At 37.2% G+C, this 22,633-nt stretch overlaps 1 protein-coding gene and 1 long non-coding RNA gene across 9 annotated transcripts in view; one reads left to right on the top strand and one right to left on the bottom strand.

The window, feature by feature from the left end:
* The window catches only part of LOC124946845 (UPF0489 protein C5orf22 homolog), a 447,955-nt gene that overhangs the window by 76,290 nt on the left and 349,032 nt on the right, over positions 1–22,633 (bottom strand). The gene's annotated exons all lie outside the window — the stretch shown is intronic.
* LOC124946847 overlaps positions 18,485–22,633 on the top strand; it is a 16,558-nt gene continuing 12,409 nt past the window's right edge. The window contains exon 1 of the long non-coding RNA XR_007100206.1: positions 18,485–22,633. This exon is cut by the window's right edge and continues 3,270 nt beyond it. This is a non-coding gene — a long non-coding RNA (uncharacterized LOC124946847).

The raw sequence follows: 22,633 nt of genomic DNA on the forward strand, positions 1-22,633 counted from the left end.
AGAGAGAGAGAGAGAAAGAGAGAAGGTTTACCGAAGGGTAAAAAGGAAAAAAAAGAGGAAAAAAAATGGGGAAAAAAATAGAAAAAAAAAGGAAAAAAAAAAATAGAAAAAAAATCCGTCCTGGCCTCGAAAATAAAATCGGTTTTCCGATAACTGGTTATTTGCTCGCACAAGTGGCTCGCTGACTGGGCGAGCACGTCGGAAGCGGTTTTCGCGTGTAATATTATCGAGTTATCGGGAGGATAGAGGAGGCCATTGATCGCTGCTGCCGTTGCTAGAGCCGAACAACCATAGCCGAGGGGGTTGGAAGCGAAGGAGGAAAGCGCGCATTGCGCGAGCACAATATATCCGCGTGATTACAATATGTCGGAGCTCAAGAGACCAATATCAACTTGAAGTCGGCTCAGCCAATGCTAATAATCTCCATTGTTGGTGCCTCCACTCGAATGCCTCACGATCGGATACATCTTGTTTCGAAATTTCGAATTGCCTCGCTCGTGTTCGTCTTGGCATTCCTCGTTTTGTCTCGCCTTGCTTCAGTGCAAAAGGAGAAGATTTATTTTCAAAGCGTGCACGATCGAAATTACATTATAACGTAGAAAAATAATTTCTCAGAATAATGGGGAAATTTATTTCGAGAATAATTAAGCTTCTCTTAAATGATATTTTCTCTGGGATGTATCGTTGGTACACTTGAACTTTCCATTCGTTGACATGTAATTATTATTGAAAGAGAGAGAGAGAAAGAGAAAAAGAGATGACAGTGAAATGAGTTAAGATCGGATTAGTCGTATAAAGGAGTCAATTTGTATCCTTAAAAACATCATTATTTACGAATCAACGAAACGATTCGATTATTTCTCAAGGATTGTCGTCCTACCATTAGGTGTTGCCGGATGTTAAAAGATGAGTTGGAATAGCGCGGATCGTCGTACAACGAAAGAAACGAAACCTGTCCACGTCGTTGTTTTTACTTGCTGTAGCAACAGTCTGAAGTAGCAGCTTGAGGCAGCAGCCTGGAGAGCAGTAACAGCAACACGAGAAACAGGCACTCACGGAACCGCCTTTCACACATCTCAGACGAAAGAGACGACGAAGCTCGGTTCTCTTTCAAAATAATTATGCGTTCTTCGGGACTCATTCTCCCATGTCGGTTTTATCCTTACCATCATCGTCATCGTCGTCCTCGTCGTCGTCTTCGTCGTTGTTGTCGTCATCATCGATCTCGACGTTCCATAAGAACACATGCCTATACTTTTTTCATTAACGTGGAAAGAAAAGCAAGACGAAAATTTACTCTAGCGTTGTTTACTTTCGTTCTTTCGTCTTTTTCTTTTTTTGTTTTTTTTTTTCTTTTTTACACGTCTCTCTTTTCTTTTGTTTTATTTATTTATCCCTTTTTTTTTTATTTATCCCTTTTTTTTTATTTTCCTTTTTTGTTTTTTACGATCTGCACAACTAACTCACGGAAATCGTAAGAAGCAATCATCTTTACTCTCTAATAGAATGGACTAATAAACCATAAATGAATTATACTATGTTACCTCCAGTTAATACAATGTAAGAGATAATACGTACTTCCGCGATAATATTAATTATAGGGAGGGTCAACACTCGTTCTTATAATTACAGCACTAAAATTACATTGTATAGAGACGAGAATAAAACGCGTGACAGTCGGTTCCGAGCATCGGCTTTAAACCAAAGACGTTAACGAGAGGGTTCTGATAATCCTTATGCAAATTACTAATAATCACGTTGCTATTTCCATCACAGTTCGAATATACAAAGGTATACATGATTAAAAATATAAAATAAGGATAAGAATGAGTTTAGCGAAGAATTTTGTTGAAAAAAAAAAAAAGAAGTTGCAACGAAAAAAAAAAAGGGGAGAAAAAAAAACAGAAAAAGAAAAAAATATCGTTCGTACGCGCGCGCATATTTAGATAAATAACACGATATTATAAATATTAAGTTAATTTTTTAATAATTTCTTTTATCACGTTTCAGATAGGTATCGAGATTGGAAGGTTCGATGAGGCACTGAGTTTTCTCTCTCTCTCTCTCTCTCTCTCTCTCTCTTTCTTTCTCTCTCTCTCTTTTTCTCTTTCTCTCTCTCACTCTCTCTTCGCACGCACGAGTAAGTGTTGCAACGTAATACGTTTCTCATAGGGGTTTCGAGATACCTCGATAGATTTGGAATTCGTTTGCCAGGACGAGTGCATGTAAGCATCGACTGCCGAGGAGTATTTCGCAATCGTTTCTTGCGAATCGAAAAACTCTCACGACGATTTCCTATTCAACATTTTTTCCATGCGAATAACGAACGAACGAACGAACGAACGAACGAACATATGAACGTATATATATATATGTGTACGTAAGGTACATACGTAGAAACGATCGTACCGTTAGAGGTCAAAGATCGTTTCTGGCATGACCTACCCTTGCTTGCTTGCCCCCGCTGCTATTGTCATTTCTCATTCATTTGCAAGTAGCCATATCGCGATTTACGATCCCTTCGTTGGTGACTTTTGCACATTGCTCGGTCCCGTAATAGGAGAAGGAGGAGGAAGAAGAGAAGGAGGAGGAGAAGAAGGAGGAGGAGAAAGAGGAGGAGAAAGAGGAGGAAAGGAAAGACTTTGGCATGCGAAAGAGGTTTCGAAGAAGTATACTTTGGAAAACCTATAAATCTTTGTCATACGTCGTATACGTCTATAAACCAAAAAAAAAAAAAAAAAAAAGAAAAAAAAGAAAAGAAAATATATAAACGCCATCTATAAATTTATTATCGTCATATTTCTAATAGAAAATGTCGACGTTCCTCAGACATACTAATATTGGAACGTTGCGGTGTCTAAATTTGACATTTAATAGATTTCAACTTGGTTGCAAACAGAAATGATTACTTTCAAAATATTAAATAAGAACTTTTTAAAACATTATAATAATTTTACGTCATCTTTTTATTATTTCACGATACCTGCTGTTCAGATATCTCGATACGATATCTCGAGAAATGAGTTTAATGTATATCAAAGATTAAGAAGAGATACTGAGAGAAGATCTTCACGAGTTATAACGACGTAAATCCATGGAGAATGTACAATGAATTCATGCGCGACACGTTGCACGTGTCCAATCATTTAATAATAAAAGGACAACACGCTGTAGGAAGATGTGGCACAGCTCAGAAGAAAATGGTCGAGGCGTTGTATGATGCGCGAGGTAGCATGCTTTTCAAAGGTGTTCTTTACTTACGAGATTTATCAGATAAACGATTCGTAGGTTCTTTACGCTCGACGAGATAGCTGACACCTTACTTTCTCTCTCTGTCTCTCTCTATCTATCTCTCTCTCTCTCTCTCTCTCTCTCTCTCTTTCTTTCTTTCTCTCTCTCTCTCTCTCTCTCTCTCTCTCTCTGTCAGTTGATGTTACGAATGAAAGATGATGAAGAAGTAGAAGAAGCAAAGAATGAGGAAAGAAAATTATAACCGGACGACTTATCTTTGAATGACCGTGGGTAGACTTTGTATATCGTTCGTTTAAATCAGTCATCACTAATTCTTATTGCATCAGGATAAAGGCACGTGCCGGAACAAGGCGTTGGAGGTCATTCAAGATCGGATCATCTTTCATGTAGAAAATCTCAAAACTCTTCAAATGGAAATAGATTTTCGTTCATAGTTTATAATGTCTAAAGAAAAAAGTCTATTGGCCATTGGACCAAAACCATAGACGTTCATAATATTCCATAAGATATAAAAGCCTTGGTCGCGATTATCGCCTTGTCGCGAAGCATCAATAAACTGCGCTATTTTACGGTGCAAAAATATCGAATGGAATGGACATGTTTCAGCTCGTCGTTCAATTTCAACGTTGCAATGAGTTTTGCGGACTTTGGTTTATCTTATCGTATAGATAGGAAGAGAAAGAGAGAGAGAGAGAGAGAGAGAGAGAGAGAGAAAGAGAGAGAGAAAATCCCTTCAAGTACGTAACTCAATCGCATACTTATAATACACGCTACTCATAAATCACTATGGAATTACTCGTTGCGCTAATATGGAAGATAACTAATTAAGAGCAAGAGATACCGCAAGCAGTAGAGATTCTAATTTAATGATCAAACGTTGACCGAATATAACGGTGATTCCGCGAGATCGTAAATTACGACGATCCTAGATATAAGAGGATTATATCAATTGGGCGTCAAGCTCTTCCCTCGATATAGATAAATACAGAATAATTACAGAACTGGAACTATTACGATATCTCTGTATACATTATACTTACTTTAATCAAAAATTCTTAGAAGTATATTATATTATTTAGAACATAAAATATTTTTTTTATTCTCTAGAGTTTGTAAAGTATTTAATATCATTTATACTCTTGAAGAGAAAAAGATTGTTTTATTTAAAAAAGAAAAGAAAAGAAAAAACTAAAAATTAATTTCAAATTGAATTATACGAAAATATATATATATATATACGCTGGACTGTTTCCCATAAAATATAATAGTTTATAGAAAAATCAACGTGGGTTTAATTAAGTGGAGCACACTATTATTTTTCTTAACATTTATAGTAGGTGCATAGCTGCCAGCTGCTAGAAGATACAATCCTTATCGATAAAATAAATGGATAGATAAGAGAGAGAGAGAGAGAATGAGTGCATCGTCTCATTAATCGATTCTTGAAACGGATTATGCTCACCACTTAGGGTATTCAATTAGCCGTATAAAGCGATGCAGTTAAAGAGGGAGAGAAAATTGTATTAATTATACTCATCAGCAATCTCGGAATAATTCAAGATTTATAATATATCTCGAATACACCGAGTTCATATTACTTCAACGTTTTTTTTTTTTTTATTTCTTAATAATTTTTACTTAAAAAGAGAGTATTTTTACTGAAAAGTTTTTCGACAAAGTAGACGATGGCGGTGGCAGCGGTAATGACAAAAACGATGAAAAAGAAGATTTCAATAATTGACTCGTTTCGATATTATCGAAAGGATACGAGATCCCTTTCCCTCTTTCGTCCTTCATCTTGTCTCTCCCTTCCCTCTTATTCTCCTCTTCGCATCTAGGTTGTAAGATGGAATTCCTTCGTGGCATATTCGTAGTATGGCACGTTCATTTATCCTACTCGCGATCGGCCTACACGCGGCCAGAATGCACCGGCATAATGTGATTATGCTAATAGGGAAGGCCCATCTATACGCTTATCTTCAAGTCACGCCGTGATCGGAAATAATTATTGGAAATGACCCATCGATCTTGGCGGGCTTTAAAGTGCGTCACGTTGTACTTAACTGGCACCGTTGCTACTCCAATACCCTTATTATCCATCTATCTATCCTCTTCTACTTTAAAGTTACGCGAACGGCAACGAAGAAAACAAGAGGAATACGATTAGAGGAAAACTCTTATCGTCAATGAGAAAGTAGTATGAAATAAAAAGAAAGAAAAAAAAAAAAAAAAAGAAACGGAGGAAAGAAAAGTAATCCATAGGGATTTATTGATACTCTTTGGAAAGTTTGAATTATCTCGATATTTGAAAATAATTGTTAAATTAGAAATAATTTTAGGATAAAACGTGTAAAGCAAATAATATTAGAGTGAGATCAATTGTTTTTAAAGTCAAACGTTTATACTTAAATATTACAAAAGAAATAGCTTTTGTAATTTGTATCTTTCGAGGGATATAATTCATTGAGAAGATCGAAAGAATAAGATTTGCCAAATAGGATTGTCGCTTTTGTTCGTTAATACTACGTCAAATGTTTTAAGCTCGTACTAATTCGCTAACGAAATTAATGATTACAATGAATTAAGCAAACAATGATAACTTAAACTTTTCTTAATAAATTTGAAATGAGCGAAACGTTGTCGATATACATAGATACATAAGTCGAAACGTTTTCTCTTTTATTTTTTTATTTTCTCTTTTTTTTCCTCATCTTTTCTATTTTTTTAATCGATTTAAAAATCAAACGAGAAGGCACGAAGCACAGAATTTATATAATCGACGTTCGAGCGCAATTAGAAAAGTATTTTATCTGCGTATATTACGAGCGTTAAAAAGATTGACGACGATTAAGTTTAGAACTCGTTTAAAGTCGATTTATTATTAATTACAAAAAAGCGTCCATGTAAGGAGTCATTTAATCGAAGGCGATGCCAGCTACGGTGTCTCAACGATATGCAAAGATTCGCCGTTTATACTTCTCAGTAATTAGGCGAACTCTCGATGCTTAGATGGAGAAAGTCGACGTCCAACAAGGGCTTTGAAAATTGCGAGTGTATAAAGGTTAACTACACCGAGCAAAAGGGGGAGAGAATAAAATAGAGAAAGGCTCGTAACAGCTCATTAGCCTTATCGTTCTGTCGATCGTTTAACCTCACACCTCTCTCAAGACTCCTCTCCTAGGTTAACATCGATTTGAAGGTATATATCGACGCTTAGTCTGCTTAACGCATCCACTTAAATATACTAGAATTTTCGAGACTTACAATTACACGAATACGATGATGATAATAAATCCGTAAGTTTCACGGTAGGTGAGAATCACGTTTTATTGATCGAAAAGGGAAAATGATTTCTTATTGATTTTATCGATTATCATTTAATCGGACTTTTCAATAATTAATATCCTCGAGGATGCCTATCGAAATTTGTTATTTCGTAGACGAATAGCCGTGAGACCGAAGAAAAAAATATACCATCCTCCTCGGTATCGTAAGAAATACTTATTCTTTCATTTCTTTTTTTTTCTTTTTCATTTCTTTTCTTCTCTTCTCTTCTCTTTTCCTTTCTTTCCTTTCTTTTCTTTTCTTTTCTCTTTTTTGAGATATCAAAGATCGAGAAGAAATGAGAATCGATATCGCGAACAGAAAAAGGATTGATCTTGCGTCTAATAAACATAGCTTCCCGCGACGTAAGACAATAAATTCTGCAAACGAGTGCCTAGCTCGAGCGAAAGGTCGCCGTGAGGAACGACCGTCGCTATTCCTCCACTTGATTTATATACCTACGAGAGATCGTGAAGATCGTTCGAAACGAGTCAAGAGACAAGTAGAATAAATGCCAGGATCGGCGGAGGATCATCCGTGGAAATTTGTATCGACGTTCGTCTTGAGACTTGGTTACTTCTTCTTCTACTTCTATTTCTTCTTTTTCTCCTTCTCCTTCTTCTTCTTCATCCTCTTCTTCTTCTTCTTCTTCTTCTTTTTATTTTTTCTTTTTCTCCTTTTATTTCTCCTCTTCGTCAATTCTTGTCTCATCGTCCTCGTCGTCCACTCTTACGTGTACGTTTCTTCGTGCATACCTACTTGTCACACGTACTACTTGACGATTGTTCTTCCAAGAGACGACGACAACTTAATTGCGACAGAATCTTTCAACGCCGAACGTCCTACGATCCATATTTATGCATTTAGATATGCGCAAAGCAAAACATTAGTTAATTCTAAATGCATTCAAATAAAATATTTTTAATATAACGTCAGGACGTTTAACGAGACAATGAAAAATTAATTTTAAGAATATTTTCGATTAAAAATCAATTTACAAATCATCAATTAATATATTTATATGAATGATTTTCTAATTGTTTATAATTATCCGATTATCGAATCTATATATCTTGCTTTATATAAATTATTTATTAATTTATCTCATAACAGGAAAACATGATACAACAAAAATATTTAAATTATCTATTTATTTACCCGGATAATTTTTCAAAGAAACGAAAAGAAGGAAAAAGATACGAACTACCTATGATTGAGATGACTACTGGTAATCATTAAAAAAAAAAAAAAAAAAAAAAAAAAAAAAAAAAAAAAAAAAAAAAAAAAAAAAAAGAAAAAAGAGAGAGAGAGAGAGATAAAAAAAAAGAAATAAATAAATAAAATACAAAATAAAACGAAAACATCGAACGATTCAATGCGTTGAACCGTAACGCTAGCTATAACGAGGTATCGAGTTGAAATACGATCAAGGTCGATGACGATTCGGCGAAACGTTTTTCTCTGTTCATCGAGATGAATGCATCGCCGAGGTACACCTGTGTTTATTAAAACTGTCTATGTATGACAACATATGTACAGACATATACATATAAGCGTACACACGTATACACATACACATAGGTACATATATACATCGAGAATCAGAGCATGAATCGTCGATTCCGCACAGTGAGTCCACTCGCGATGTAATTAGAACCTGTCGGCGAATGCGAGATATACTCTTTAGTTATCGATTTTTTTACTAACCGGTAGGCAGCTAATAACTGCATTTAATTATATTCTTACCGTTCATTTAGAGCGGAAATAGATCTAGAAAGGGGAGAGGAAGGAGGAGGAAGAGAATGGAATAGAACGCAAGACCTCTTAGGGATTCAGGTGTTTCAAGGTGTCCATATCGAAATCTAATGCAAATCGAGCGTGTCGCGCGAAATGAGAGTCTCTACTTATGGCCGTTTCAAGAAGGAAAATCAATCTTCTCGTATATTTATGAGTCGAGCAAAGAAAGTTTCTCATTCGATAAATCGATCGAACGTAATTTCTCGCAACTTCAATCGTAAATGCACTCTCTTTACCTATCTATCTATCTTTATTTATCTATCTTTATCTTCGTTTCTCTTTCAATCCAAATAATTTAGGGTAACATTATTAATTTTCATCATCTCATATATATGTAAAGGGGGAATATGTAAAGTGATATATGATTGTTTTTTTGCCGATTTCAATTTGCCACGAATGTTCGACGTTTCGTCCCTACAATTAATACTTTATAAATCAATTCAGGCGGGTGCAAAGGAGAGAAAATCGAGGCAGGCTGACTCATCGATTCGTTAAAGTTGTCGTCAGCCCGACGATTACTCTTGTAAGTTCCTAAGCGCAAGTAGGCTCTCCTCTTAACGAACATACGGTTTTAAGAAGGCGGGCACACCTAATAATACCTTTTGCGGAACCGGTCGTAATTGCTATCCTCTGCGTGGAAATGGCTATTCTCGCTCGAGATAATCGATCACAGTCACACGATTAATAAACGATAAAGTCGCCGAGTATTGTTCCTAAGCCGCCTATCTCTCTCTCTTTCTTTTTTCTTTTTTTCCTCCCCCCCCCTCCTCCTCCTTTCCTCATATTTAATTATTTATTATGATCTATTTGTATTTAATCATTCAGTTTTTTTATTTTTATGTTTATAGAAAGAGAGCTCACGTGTTTAGAATATTAAAAAAGTTCATGAAAATTCAACGAACGAATTTATCTGAATCAATGTTAATTATAGAATCATATATTGCGAATAATTCGAGATTAATTGTGACGACGTAATTATTATAAAATATAAACGTGCAGGATTATCATTAGATTATAAATGAGTAAGAACTCGGTCTTTCCAAGAATATAATCGATCAATGTCACGACGTTAATAAGCTTTAATGTCGCTAGGTTTTCTGCTTATCGTACATAAATACACCGTTAAACGGACGTTGCGATATTCGATAGCGAAACACAAATCTGTTCGGTCGCGTTCAACTCGAACGGGCGTACACCTCTGATAAATATTGAATTAAGTTTAGTTTGCCGGGAGGTTCCTCGTTGATTTACTACAAGTACAAATTTAATCGAATCGCTTGTGAGAGTTAGAATCGTATTGCGTGAAATAGCGAACGGGATATAACTCAGATTCATTTATTAAAATAGAAATGGTAGCGGGAATACTTACTCCTTCGATATATTCCATAAAACGTACAAGAAAGAATTTATAGAAGAATAATGTTAATATATAAATTTACATTTGATATAAAAGTACAAAATGTAGTATAAAATAAAAACGAAAAACAAAAAAAAAATATTAAAAAAAAAAAAACAGAAAAAAAAATTGAAATAAAAGATTGAAAATAGAAATAAAGAAATAGAAAGAAAAAAGGACAAGGATGGAGGTAGATGTAAAAGCTAGAGAAGGATCAGACAAAAAAAGGGAGAGAGTCGTGTGAAAAGGGCGAGGTAAAGGAAGTAATGAAAGATAAATAGAGAAACGTAAAGGACGAAGTTGTGGCTAGAAAGTATAACGAGTGTAGCAGAATGAGAGGGTAAAAGAGATAGAGATAAAGATAGATAGATGGATAGAGAAAAAGAGGGAGAGAGAGAGAGAGAGAGAGAGAGAGAGAGAGAGAGAGAGTCGCTTATATGCATCCGTGTAACACTTTAACTATGAAGCAGTTGCACAAGTGGGAACGCGACCCCCATAAAGCACCGTCGACCTCGCTCGCTTCCATGGTGAGAGGAGAGGGCTCCTTATTACCGGCCGGCTCTCAACTTACTAAGAAAAGCAAGAAGCTACGAGCACGTCGACATCGGCGTGCCAACGTAATCGAAGGATTGATAAATCTTTGAAAGAAATCGCCAAGGAACGAGACGACGAGCTGATCGTGCGCCACTCCTGAGGAGGGACGATAAATAAGAGCTCGGTCTCTATGAGGGTGTGTCGAATATCTTGCATAGCGATACGAGTTAGCGCGAGTTCGCATAGCCGAATACATGTCGAGTAAACTAATCTTACGCGTATATCTTCGAGAAAACGCATATGTTTCGAATTTATGTTGAAAAATTCAGATTAGGATTATCACGTTTTTCACGATAGTTTCTGAGAAATTGAATCTAGATTAGATTAAATATTATAACCTTTTCAAGTATATATGAAGTTTTTTCTTTTTTTTTTTTTTTTTTTTTTTTTTTTTTTTTTTTTTTTATATATATTTATACGTAATAACGATATTTATCATAAACCGAAGAATCGTTGTAAAGTGTCACAGAAAAAAATTTACGCCGATGTAACACTTATCGATAATCTTAAGAGAAAAGGATAGGGAAGGGAAGGGAAGGGAAGGGAAGGAAAGTGTTCGGGACAACGTAAGAAAGTACAACGTGTACATAACGTACACGGGGATTGAAAAGATAAATGCAGCCATTGTTTCTAATGCAAATACTTTTTTACACTTTTTTTCTTACGCGTAGCCTATTGCTTTCCTTCGTAACATGATACAATGTCTATGATCCCGTGTGTTTCCTCAACGAGTTAAATTACGCGACGACGATTCTATTAAAACACGATTTGTCGGTTTGACGTGGCGTACGGAATCGTTAAGTACTTTACGAGACTCGATTATTATAATGACCGCTCGTAAGAAACGTATTTCAATCTCAGAGAAAAAGAGAGAGAGAGAGAAAGGGAGGGAGAGAGAGAGAGAGAGAGAGATTTAAGGTTCGCTTAGGTATAATAGAAACGTCCAAACTACGTCTCGATTTACCACGTAATTCTATTTCGAAATGACAAGATCGTTCATGAAGAATATTTGCAAAAGACGTGGAACTTCCAAATGGTACTTGCAAATGACTGGAAAGTAATCATATCTGAAAGTCTATTTAACGTGGTCATTATTTGTATCTAACGTATAAAAAGTCAGTGAACGTGTCATGAAGCCATTATAACGAAATGGAAGGGAAAATGTTGTTTAATTTCTTAGTAGAGATTAAGACCGGTTAAGGTGCGAATCATTTGCAAAAGTATAGAACGATTTAATAATTACTTATCCTTTTATCCTTACGAAATAGCGCAATTAGTAACCGAACTTATCTCCATTTCGATCGACCTCGAGATCGTGGAAGGATCGACAAACAGTATGGCTTGACAAATAGTCAGTGCCTCGGTCTATTACTTCGCTTGATTTTCCATTAATCTCCGTGACGATCTTCATCGAGCAGTTCCATGGTTAACTTTTTAATAATCTTCTTGCACGATTTCTTCTTCTTTTTCTTACTTTTTCTTTCTTTTCTTTTTTATTTCAAGTAATAATTTATAATGTATATTTACATAAGGGTAAAATGGTATTTGATAAGTAGATACGAGAAAAGTTGTAAAGAAAGAAAAAAAAAAAAAAAAAAAAAAAAAAAAAAAGAAAGAAATATGAAAATCAGGAAGAGAATGGCCGGTTTAATGATTAATTCATAAATTAACATATATATATTATCATTTGATCGATAATAATTTTCCAAGATGTGTCGACGTATGTATGAATATCTCCAATGACATATATGCGATATCAATGGATATCGTATGTAACAGTGTTTTAATCATTTGTGATATAACGTCAATGTTACAACACATGATTCATTAAAGATCACTAGTTTATCGTTATAAATCCCTCAAGCTATAGCATAACTCTAATCGTTGAAGAAAGAATTATCCTTCCATTCTACTATCAATAGGGGATGAGATAATTCGATTTAGTTGATGATGAAAGACGAACCTTCGATGAAGAGAAAAATTATTTTAATTCATCTTTATGACAATATTAATAATAAATCACCCTCTATATATATATATATAGAGAGAGAGAGAGAGAGAAAGAGAAAGAGAGGGTGATTAAATGTTAATTGAACTAATAAATTTTTTCAGTGTCATTATTTGTACGATATATGGTTTTAAAATGCATTGCATTTTGCATAGAATTAATTCCGTCCTTTATTAATATCGCTTGTCGTATCACGCTTGCCATTTTACACTGAAACAGATGGAGATATTTAAATAAATGTCAATACCTTGTGGATACGCCGTCGGCTTCTTTACGATCGGTCGTTAGAACTGATGTAACTTACGTACATCCGGCGTTTACATTTTACGACTTCTTCTTCATCGTCGTCGTCCTCTTCGTTGTCGTCTTCTTCTTCTTCTTCTTCTTTTCGAACTACCAGTCCTCTTCAATCGACACAACTAGCCGTATCTTTCATTTTTCAACGTCTTCAAGATAAATACCGGATTTCGTTGAAAAAATTATGATTACCACAGGATGCATATATTTTTTTTTTTTCTTCGCCTCCCTTTCGTTATTCATTTGCGTTATTTTTACATACTTCTATTAAGTAAAATTATATTTCACGTTATTCTCTATTTCTCAAAGTGTCATTTATTATTACTAGAATCCACGCAAAATGAGAGAAAGAGAGAGAGAGAAAAAGAGACAGTGCTCGATAGCAAAACCAAAGCTTGTTCTTGTATCGTTCGTAGGCTTCGTTCGAACTATCGTGTACGTATGCGGAACATTTCCAGTAGCAACAAAGTTCAAATCCGTGGTAACCGAGGTTACCGAGAGGGATGTAATTTATGAGTCCGTACAGCAGGATATCGACGACGACAACGACAACGACGACAACATCAAGTATTTCTTCCATTGGATTTTATGTTCCCGGATAGGCAACTCCTTTTCCTTCGTGTAGGCATTCCTTTTTTTGTTTTCTTTGATAACTTCGTTCCTCGGTCAGTTTTGAATTTTTTCGTTGATCAAGAAAATTTGTTCGATTAATCATAGTTTTAAGATTACTTTAACATATCGCCATTTTTTTAAATCGAATTAAAGTTTCCACGAATCCACTTGTTAAAATAATCTTATGTTACCTGCGTCAAATGATTTGTTGATTTGTTTAAAAGAATAACATTCATAAATAACAATCGGATAAATTTTGTCGGAGAAATAATGGGTGATATTAGTATAATACAAGGTATACCTTTTAACAAGGATTAGTATCATTTAAAAGGTTGCATCCTTTTGGATCGAGCCATCTTCTCGAAGGCAATCCATTATAAGGTTTATCGACACGGAGAAAGGAAGGAAGAGAGAGAAAGAGAGAGAGAGAGAGAGAGAGAGAGAGAGAGAGAGAGAGAGAGAAAGAGAGACGATGGACTTCATAGAAAGGTGAAATAGTGCAAAAGAATGCCTTTATTACTCATTACCGCCGACGTTACTCATTAACGCTCTACTACATATTATCGTTCGTGGCTTCTACTTCGTTGACCGCCCGTTGCATAACTCGCTACCGTCAGGATGCATAATTTTCCGTGGTAACCAAGAACCAACCGTTCTCGTGGTTTTACCAGAAATAAAAAAGAAGAGAATGATCCATGGTGTATCGATGTAATATACTCATTTACATTTTTCCCTTTTCTACATTTCCTCTTTATTACCTGTCATAATCTTATAATTTGATATTATACTTCCTCGTACATACATACTTAGGGTAATACATACATAAGTACTTATATACGTACTTGCTTGCTTGCTTGCTTGCTTGCTTGCTTGCTTGCTTACTTATTCGGAAACTTGTATGTATGTTTTTTTCTTCTTTTTTCAAATTCAAAGTTCCAAAGTAAAACCAATTAGAAAATTTTATTACCGAGTTAATTCTATCAAGGAATAATGTTAATTAACGAAAATATCATGATAAAGTAATAATCGATCGGTCGTTCATCTTAATTCATTTGATTTCTCAATGCGATAATAGAATGGACATCGATAAAGATAGATTTCAGATTCAATTGATATATCAACGTTAATTTAATCATTTCGTACGATAAATAATTCGATCTTCGTTTATTTGACTTTGGACCGAATAAAGGGTTAACGTCTCAACGTTCATCGAAAAGAAACGTAAAGCATAGTTTGATTTTCTTGCAGAGTTTAATTTACAACATTGAAACATTCAACGGCCGGCGTCGTTGGCTTCGACGCCGCCACATCCGCTTCCGTGCTAGTCGCGTATTGCTCCTTTTTTGCCATCCTTGGAACTTGCAACATCCCCCTCTTTTACCTCCCTCCCAGGTTCCATCCACTTTCGCTTTCGTAACCTGCAAAGTTTCTGCTCTGCCATGGAGCAGAGGAGAGATGTAATGGAATTCGTTAGGAATTTAATTTCGCGCCGCAACCTTTCTCCCGACGTCGTCGGCGTAATCGTCCGGACACAGTGAGCGGGAAAAATTGTCAGGATGTACAAAAGCTGTGCTATGGTATCGTACAGGATATATACACACGACGAAACAGCTGCCAACCTCGCGGGGACTTTCTCTTTATTTTTTCTTTCCTTTTCTTCCAGTCTTCTTTCTCTCTCTCTCTCTCTCTCTCTCTCTCTCTCTCTCTCTCTCTTCTTTCTCGTCTTCTACCCTCTCTAGTCATTTTATCTCTTGCTCATTCCGTTATCCACCTGTGTAACGTGTCTAGGACAACGCGTTGGCACAATTAAAAGAAAAACAGACCGAAAGGAACGCTACGTAAATGTACATTGACGAGGGACTTCTCCTTCTCTTCATCGTTCCCGAAGAGCAACATCGATGTCGTCGTTTTTTCAAACGAGTTTCCAACGTGTTGGAATTTTTTGTTTCTTTCTTCTTCTTCTTCTCCTTTTCTTTTTTTTTCTTTTTTTTCTTCTTCTTCTTCTTCTTCTTGTTCTTCTTCTTCTTCTTCTTCTTGAGAAAGATTAGACCAGAACTCGTGGAATATTTCGTTGAACATGTATGCCCACGAAATAAATATTCGACAATCAGGATGAATTAATTTCGACGAATTTTCTTTAGGATTTCATTGTTTTATTTTTTCTTTTCTCTTTTTTTCTTTTATTTTTCCTTTTTCTTTTTTTATTTCTTCTATTATATTCCAAAACATAATACGTAAGAATTTAATGATAAGCATTAATATGAAATATAGATTGGAAACATGTAACGACGTAAAAGAATTTTAGAAAGAAGAAGAAGAAGAAGAAGAAGAAAAAACAAAAAGAAAAAAAAAACAAAAAATAAGAGAGGAAAAAATAGAGATAAGAGATGCAGCATCTCTTTCGTTCTAAAGGATCCGTTAGACGGTCAGCATCCATGTATTATAGGCGTTATCCACCTGCCAGTCCCAGAGCAGTAACGCTACGCCTTCGATATCTTCGAGGATCTACAACCCTCTCTGGGAAGAGAGAACGAACGTTCTCCAATTTCTGGGTCCGGCCCCTAGAGAAAAAGGGGCCCCCCTATGAAACGAAGTTTATGCATTCGACTCGACTACGACTCGGCTACGTCTCCGATAGAGGAGGTTGCACAAAGCCTCTTAAATCTTAAACCACATCAGTCTAACATCTTCCATCTTCGCCGACCACGATCTTTCCTTCTGTACCTGAAGATCTTCTCGAAACGATGTAACTTCTTTTGCTTTCGAAACGTATTACGAAAGATTCTTTTCTTCGGAATAAAACCGTCGAACGAGTATTCGAAAGGGATAAGAGAAAAACAAAAGAAAAAAAAAACAGAAGAAGAAAAGGAAAAGAAAGAAAGAATAATAAAAAAAAAAAAAAAAAAAAAAAAAAAAAAAAAAAAAAAAAAAAAAAAAAGAAAAAGAATTACATTATCGACGAATAAAACTCTGATTAGAATTTTATAAAGGACAAAAAATAACTACGATTACAACCGGAAATGGGAGAGCGGAGAAAAAGTTTATTAATTAAATAAGACTAATTATTTTATTTAAATTTTCTTTTATCGGTAATTCATAGATACCCGAGATAACTTCATCCAACAGATTTGTAGGAATTCGATGGAAGAAAAAAAAAAAACAAAAAAAAGAAAAGAAAAAAAAATGAAAAGAAAAGGGAAAAAGTTGTGTAGATAGCTTGTAGCCGATAAAGTGTCGGATCGTTTTCCGGTCGTTGGAGGACTCTTCCGTCGCTTCGAAATCGTCGATCGTCTGCCAAGCGCGGCTGTTAACCGGACTTTTACGATCTTAGCCGTTGAGTAGAGAGAAAGCGAGCACGATATAGATAGATAGATACAGAGAGTGTGAGAGAGAGAGAGAGAGAAAGAGAGAAAGAGAAAGAGAGAGAGTTGATGGAAGAGAAGAGAAGAAGAGTAGGAGAAGGAATCGTATGTAAGGGGACATTTCCGTAGCACGTTGTTTGTATGCCGTTCGTGATAGCAACTCGTATACGGTAACGACCCTTTCGTGTTTCCGGTATGCGCCATCTTTCCTCCTTTCGCCTCCCTCTATCCTTCTATCTATCCTCCCTCTATCCTCCGATGCGTTCGATGCTTCTTTCGATTCTCTGAACATAATAACGAGTTGGAAGGTAGAAAATAGGAAGTATAGATATGTATATATATATATATGTATGTATGTATGTAAATATAACGAGCCATCTCTCTTGCATGAGAGAAATATCGACGTAGTAATATCATAGACTTTATTCACCACGAAGATTATACTTTTCTAACGAACGTAGTGGTAGTGTTAACCTCGAAGAAACCGAGATAAGTTTTTTGAGGGCCGGTTTTGGGTACCCTTCATTCCATCATGGTATCCGATCGTAGAGCCAAGAAAGGAGAGAATTTTTTTTCTTCAAGCCGCGTGGGTGCATAGAGGGAGAGATAGACCGAGTGAGAGAGAGAGAGAGAGAGACAGGGGGGGCGGGAGGGGGAAGGGGAAGAGGGAAAAAAAACCATAGGAAAGGAAGGCAACGAGTATCGGGGTGCAGGTCAGTTTTGTGCCAGCTGCCTTCCACGCGCTTTGGCAGCACAGCACACGTGACACACGTGGTGCAAACGTTTCGTCCTCCTCTCTCTCTTTCTCTCTCTCTCTCTCTCTCTCTCTCTCTATATATATATATATATGTGTGTGTGTATGTATATGTATACACATATACATAACTATGTGCATATATATATATATATATATATATTTTTCTTTTTCTATTTCTCTCATTTTCTCGTTCGTTCAATATAACGCCTAGCTGCTTCCAAGCTAGTCTCCACTACGCGTGGACCGATCGTAAAACGTAACGGAGCCCGCCGAAGAAAATCTTCCAACGAATGGTACGTACCGTTAGCGAACGATCGTAAATATCATAGATAAAGCGAAAGGCGCCTGAGAATGTTCGGTGAATTTAGTGGCCGTTGTATTAAAAACTCGTCGTCGTCCTCCTCGTACTCGTCCATGTCATACTCGTTGATACTTAAATGGCGATGTCGCGATAAAATTGATTACTTCATTTCACGCGAACAACGGACTATGGGCTTTCATAATGAGAGACTCTTTTTTGCAACATGCTAAGAACATTCTTTTCTCTCTCACTCCTCTCTCTCTCTCTCTCTCTCTCTCTCTCTCTGTCGCTCTCTCTCTCTCTGTCGCTCTCTCTCTTTCTCTTTCGTTCTGTCTTTTATTCTTCATAAATACTACACATCGATGCCTCTTACACAAAGATGCGACTACAATTAAATTCTCTGCTAGAGCGTAACTCGCTTCTTCATGAACGACGTAATGCCCTCGTCGAGGTAATCATCGCTATTATTGAACGATACACAGCGTGTAATTAGAGAGAGACCAGCCGCATGCAACTTGATAGAATACAAATTGTTCGTTCACGATAGAAATTGTGCCAGGTATACAAACGTTTTCCATACGTTTGACATTTGCGAGTGTTACGAGTCATTTTCCTTAGGCGATCGCGTGAGATCATCGTCACTTAAGTCTACCTACATAAGTTTAATAAAAATTCTATCGATCTGCCGGTATAAATTGACTTTTCGATATATATATATATATATATATATATATATATATATATGTGTGTATATATATATATATATCTAGACCCAACGATCTCAGGTAGCCAAAAATGTTCTCTAGTAAGGCTCAGGTATATATATGGAAAAATGTGGGATCCCAAAGCAAAGCTATGTAATCGAACCCGTGAAAAGTTTGCGTTTGATGAGGGAAAGGAAGAAGGTGGAGAATGAGGCAAGTGGAAAGAGAGAAAAAATGCTGGTAATCTTATAATAACGCAGGAAGGGCCGGTCATTTTTGATAGAAAAGGAACTCTAGGGCGTGATCATCCCCTTTCAGCAGGTCGACTCGACGATCTGGGACCCTCCGTAAAATCCGCTTTTAGAAGGCGTCGGCTTGACTAGACGGACTCGAATGATCTCGTCGAGGGGAATTATTCTTTCTTTTTTATCCGTTAGAAGAGAAAAGGAAAGAGAGAGAGAGAGAGAGAGAGAGAGAGAGAGAGAGAGAGAGAGAGAAATATTTATCTTTAGTAAAAGTGGTGATTCAAGTAGAGTAGATATCGCTTATCTATTTCGGATTTCACTCAGGCTGTTATCGTTTGCAACAACTTGAGCGTTAGACGAGGCGCCGGTGAAAATCGATGCGTTTAGCTATTTAAACGAAATCAATTACGGCTACCGACAGGACTACCGGCGCGTAATCCAACGGCTCTTACGCTTGGCTATGCGAGAACGCTTCAACGGGGTGCCGCGTGGCTCTCGTCCAATGCCCTTCCAGATATTGCGAAACGCCGTTGGCATCCAATCGGGCCAACGGATCGGACTTGTAAGCCCGCGTCATTAGATTGAATTAGTCGTTCCTGGAATACGCTTACGATCCTCGATCGTCTCTCCCTTTCGTAATTCAAGCTCCGATGAACGATCCTTCGATCGTTGTTACATTATACCTAAATATCTCCATATGAATCTCGATGATACTCTCATATTTCTATTTAATTATTAATAATTACTTTTTAAGATTAACATCAGTATCATCACGGATATTAGAATGAAGCGTTTAAGGGAAAAAATAGAGGCGACTTCTTATCTCTGATCGCTGTGCATTCTCGTAAAACGGCAGTTCGTAGAAGTTCGTCTTTTCGCTCGGTCTTTTTTCCTTTTATTTTTCCCTCTTATTTTTAACGGCCAAGGAGATCCATGACAGTGTGACGTTCCCTCTTGTCTTGTCCCGTTCTTTTCCATTGCCGGAAGCGTAAACGTGCCCCGTTTTCTCTTGGCGGTAATGGCCGCTGCGATCCCACACGCGTAATTGTTAGCAACGAAGGAAAAGATCTTTATCGGCTGCGGCGTAATAATTATCACCGTGCCGGTGGTCACTTGTGCGTTATGCCGCTTTATACCGCAGCCTCAATGCTCGTCGTACTTTTCCTTCTCTTTCTCTGTTTCTCTTTTCGTCTTTCTCTCTCTTTCCCTCTCTCTCTCTCTCTCTCTCTCTCTCTCTCTCTGTCTCTCTGTTTCTCTATCTTTCTTGCGGAATGCGAAGCGATCTTCTGGCGGCACGCAAACAAGGCGTGTCTTTAATGAACTCGAACTCGCGCGGCTCGAATTAGATTTCTTATTCGCGAAGCAGCGTACGGAAGCAGAAAAATCGGAGGGATGATCGTAAGCGGCATCGTCTTTCCTATCTACACGAATAACCAACTTGATGCTTTAAAGACTCGCTTGTTGAAGTTACGCGAAGCGTAATTAAAAATACGAAGTATTTTACTATTTCTTAGAAAGTGGCTTGAATTAACATTTACGAGTTAACAGACCCAGAAAAGATAAATACCCTCTTTATTTTTCATAATTCTTGATTCAACTGGAACTTTTCATTTTGAAGAACCATGAAAATTAAAAATTAGTCCGAAGTTTTGAAAATCTACCGCCATACGAAGGATTTAATTGAAACTCACCCCTAACAGACTCCTTCCTTATCGACATACTGTTAAAGAAAAAAAAAACAAACAAAAAAAAAAACAAGAAAAAAAAACAGAAAAACTATATCTACGAAATATTATTTATTCTATCGAATAATTAATTTTTCCTTCATATTGGATCGAAAATGAAAAATTTTAACGGGTTCGTCGTCACTCGATCATCACTGTAACCATACTTTTTTTAGAAAACTGCAATTTTTCAAGAAAACTACCCACCGGGAGATGTCACTAGCACGCAGTCTTTCGGGGACGTTTAAATGTTACGTCGGTAAGCGGTAAAATTGCAGATCACGCTCTTATCGACGAATTTCATCCCCAATTTTGTCGCGTATCAAACATCGGTATGCGAGCTTCTTAGGAAACTGCAATTTATATGGGGATGATGTACATTCTCTGTGTGTACCAGTCTCCTAATTATTACTTCCGTACATGTACATATTTTCTACAGAAAAATTAAAAATTCTTATTAACATTTGCATTATTTTTATAGAATATCATTGATCCAATGACATAATCAAAATGAAAAAGACGGGAAAAAAAGTGAAAGAAGCATAGAAACAATATACACAAATACGAAATAAGAAAGAGAGAGAGAGAGAGAGAGAGAGAGAGAGATAAATTACACGTTTTATAATTTATTATCAATCATAGAATTAAAATGTCGACGGAATACCAAAGAAGAAACATAACGTTATAGTCAACGAGATCGAGCGTATCGGGTTAGCAACTGCCGACAGATGGCGATGAATATAGTCGGTGGCGCCAGCTGGCGCGACACGCGTCTATCTTTCTTTCGTATTCACGGCGACGCTCGACGGAAAATCTATGGAAAAAAATAGTTGCCGAGTGGCATAGAGAAGTGGGGGAGATTCATCGAATGGGGGCGGAGTTACGGCGCGCGGCGTGTTTGCATCGCGAAAGAAGTGGGAAAAAGAGCGAGTGGCTCGCGCCTGCTCGGCTTTTTCCGCGCGATCTTTCTTCCCCTCCACCAACTACCCCTCTACCACCCCCTATCCCATTGCTAAGTCTCTCTTTTACCACCATCCCCTCTAACCCCCCTCATTCCCTCCCTCTTTCTCTCTCTCACTCTCTCTCTCTCTCTCTCTCTCTCTCTCTCTCTCTCTCTCTCTCTCTCTCTCTCTCTCTCTCTCTCTTATCGAGTTCCGTCAAACTACTAGGCGGGGTTCGAAAAACGGTTTCGCGCCTCTCGCGGAGGGGTAATACAAGGTGGAGCTAGTGACGCGCGGAATTCCGGAATTCCGCGAAAGGCGAGAAACGGTGGGAGGGTTGGGTGACTGTATCGCTGTCGATGGTGGTAGGGAGGAAGATGAGAGTGCTCCCGTTCGAAGTATCGAAGGGGAAAACGACGAGCGGTTCGAAGAGACCGATCGGAACTTCGCCAGTTCAACGCGTGTCAACCCTCTCTCGAGATACGCTGCTCTCCTCGTTTCGTACAAAAGCAATAACTTCGTAATACATTCTTCTCTTATTTCTCAATTTTCTCGATCGTCTTTATTCTTCTTCGGTACGTTCATTTGAAACGAGAAAAAAGAAAAAGAAAAGAAAAAAAAAAGGGGGAAAAGAGAAAAAAAGAACGAAAAGAAAAAATAAAAGGAAAAAAAGGAGAAAGAAGAAAAGGAAAGAGAAGAAAAGGAAAATAAAAAGGCAAAAATTCTTTTCGATTATAAACAACGTGCAGTGTGCTCTTGGAAGGAAATTTTATCGGAGGCGTATCCTACGTGTGTTTTGTATACGTGCATATATTTAATGGTTCGTATACGTATGTACATCGACGTTCTTATAATTCTGCGTGGGAGTACGAGATTAATTTCGTGTCCGAGCATCGTCCGTTTCGTTCTCGTTGTTTTACACGGCGTAACTCTATCGCTCGGTCTTCTTCTACCACGTTTGCCGTGGGTTCGTTCGGTGAATGGTTCTAGTGTCTTACTTGAAAATCCTCGACGAGAGATCAATCGAGGAGAGAAGAAAAACGAAGGAGATGGCAAAAGTTCGAAGACAAATCGTGTGTTTACGATATCAAAGAGTTCTTCTTTTTGCAAGAGGTACTCTCGTCCCTTTTAAAGGGAATGAAACGATAAGGGATGCCTTTAAATGCGCTGCCTCGTGCTCATCGTCGAGCGACCGTTCGGAATCTATCATTCTCTTTCTCTCTCTCTCCCTCTCTCTCTCTCTCTCTCTCTCTCTCTCTTTCTCTCATCGTCTACGAAACCGATCGATTTCACGAAGTCGAAACGATATTCTGTGCCGG

This window comes from Vespa velutina, chromosome 2 (assembly GCF_912470025.1).
Source record: "Vespa velutina chromosome 2, iVesVel2.1, whole genome shotgun sequence".
Lineage (NCBI taxonomy): Eukaryota > Metazoa > Arthropoda > Insecta > Hymenoptera > Vespidae > Vespa > Vespa velutina.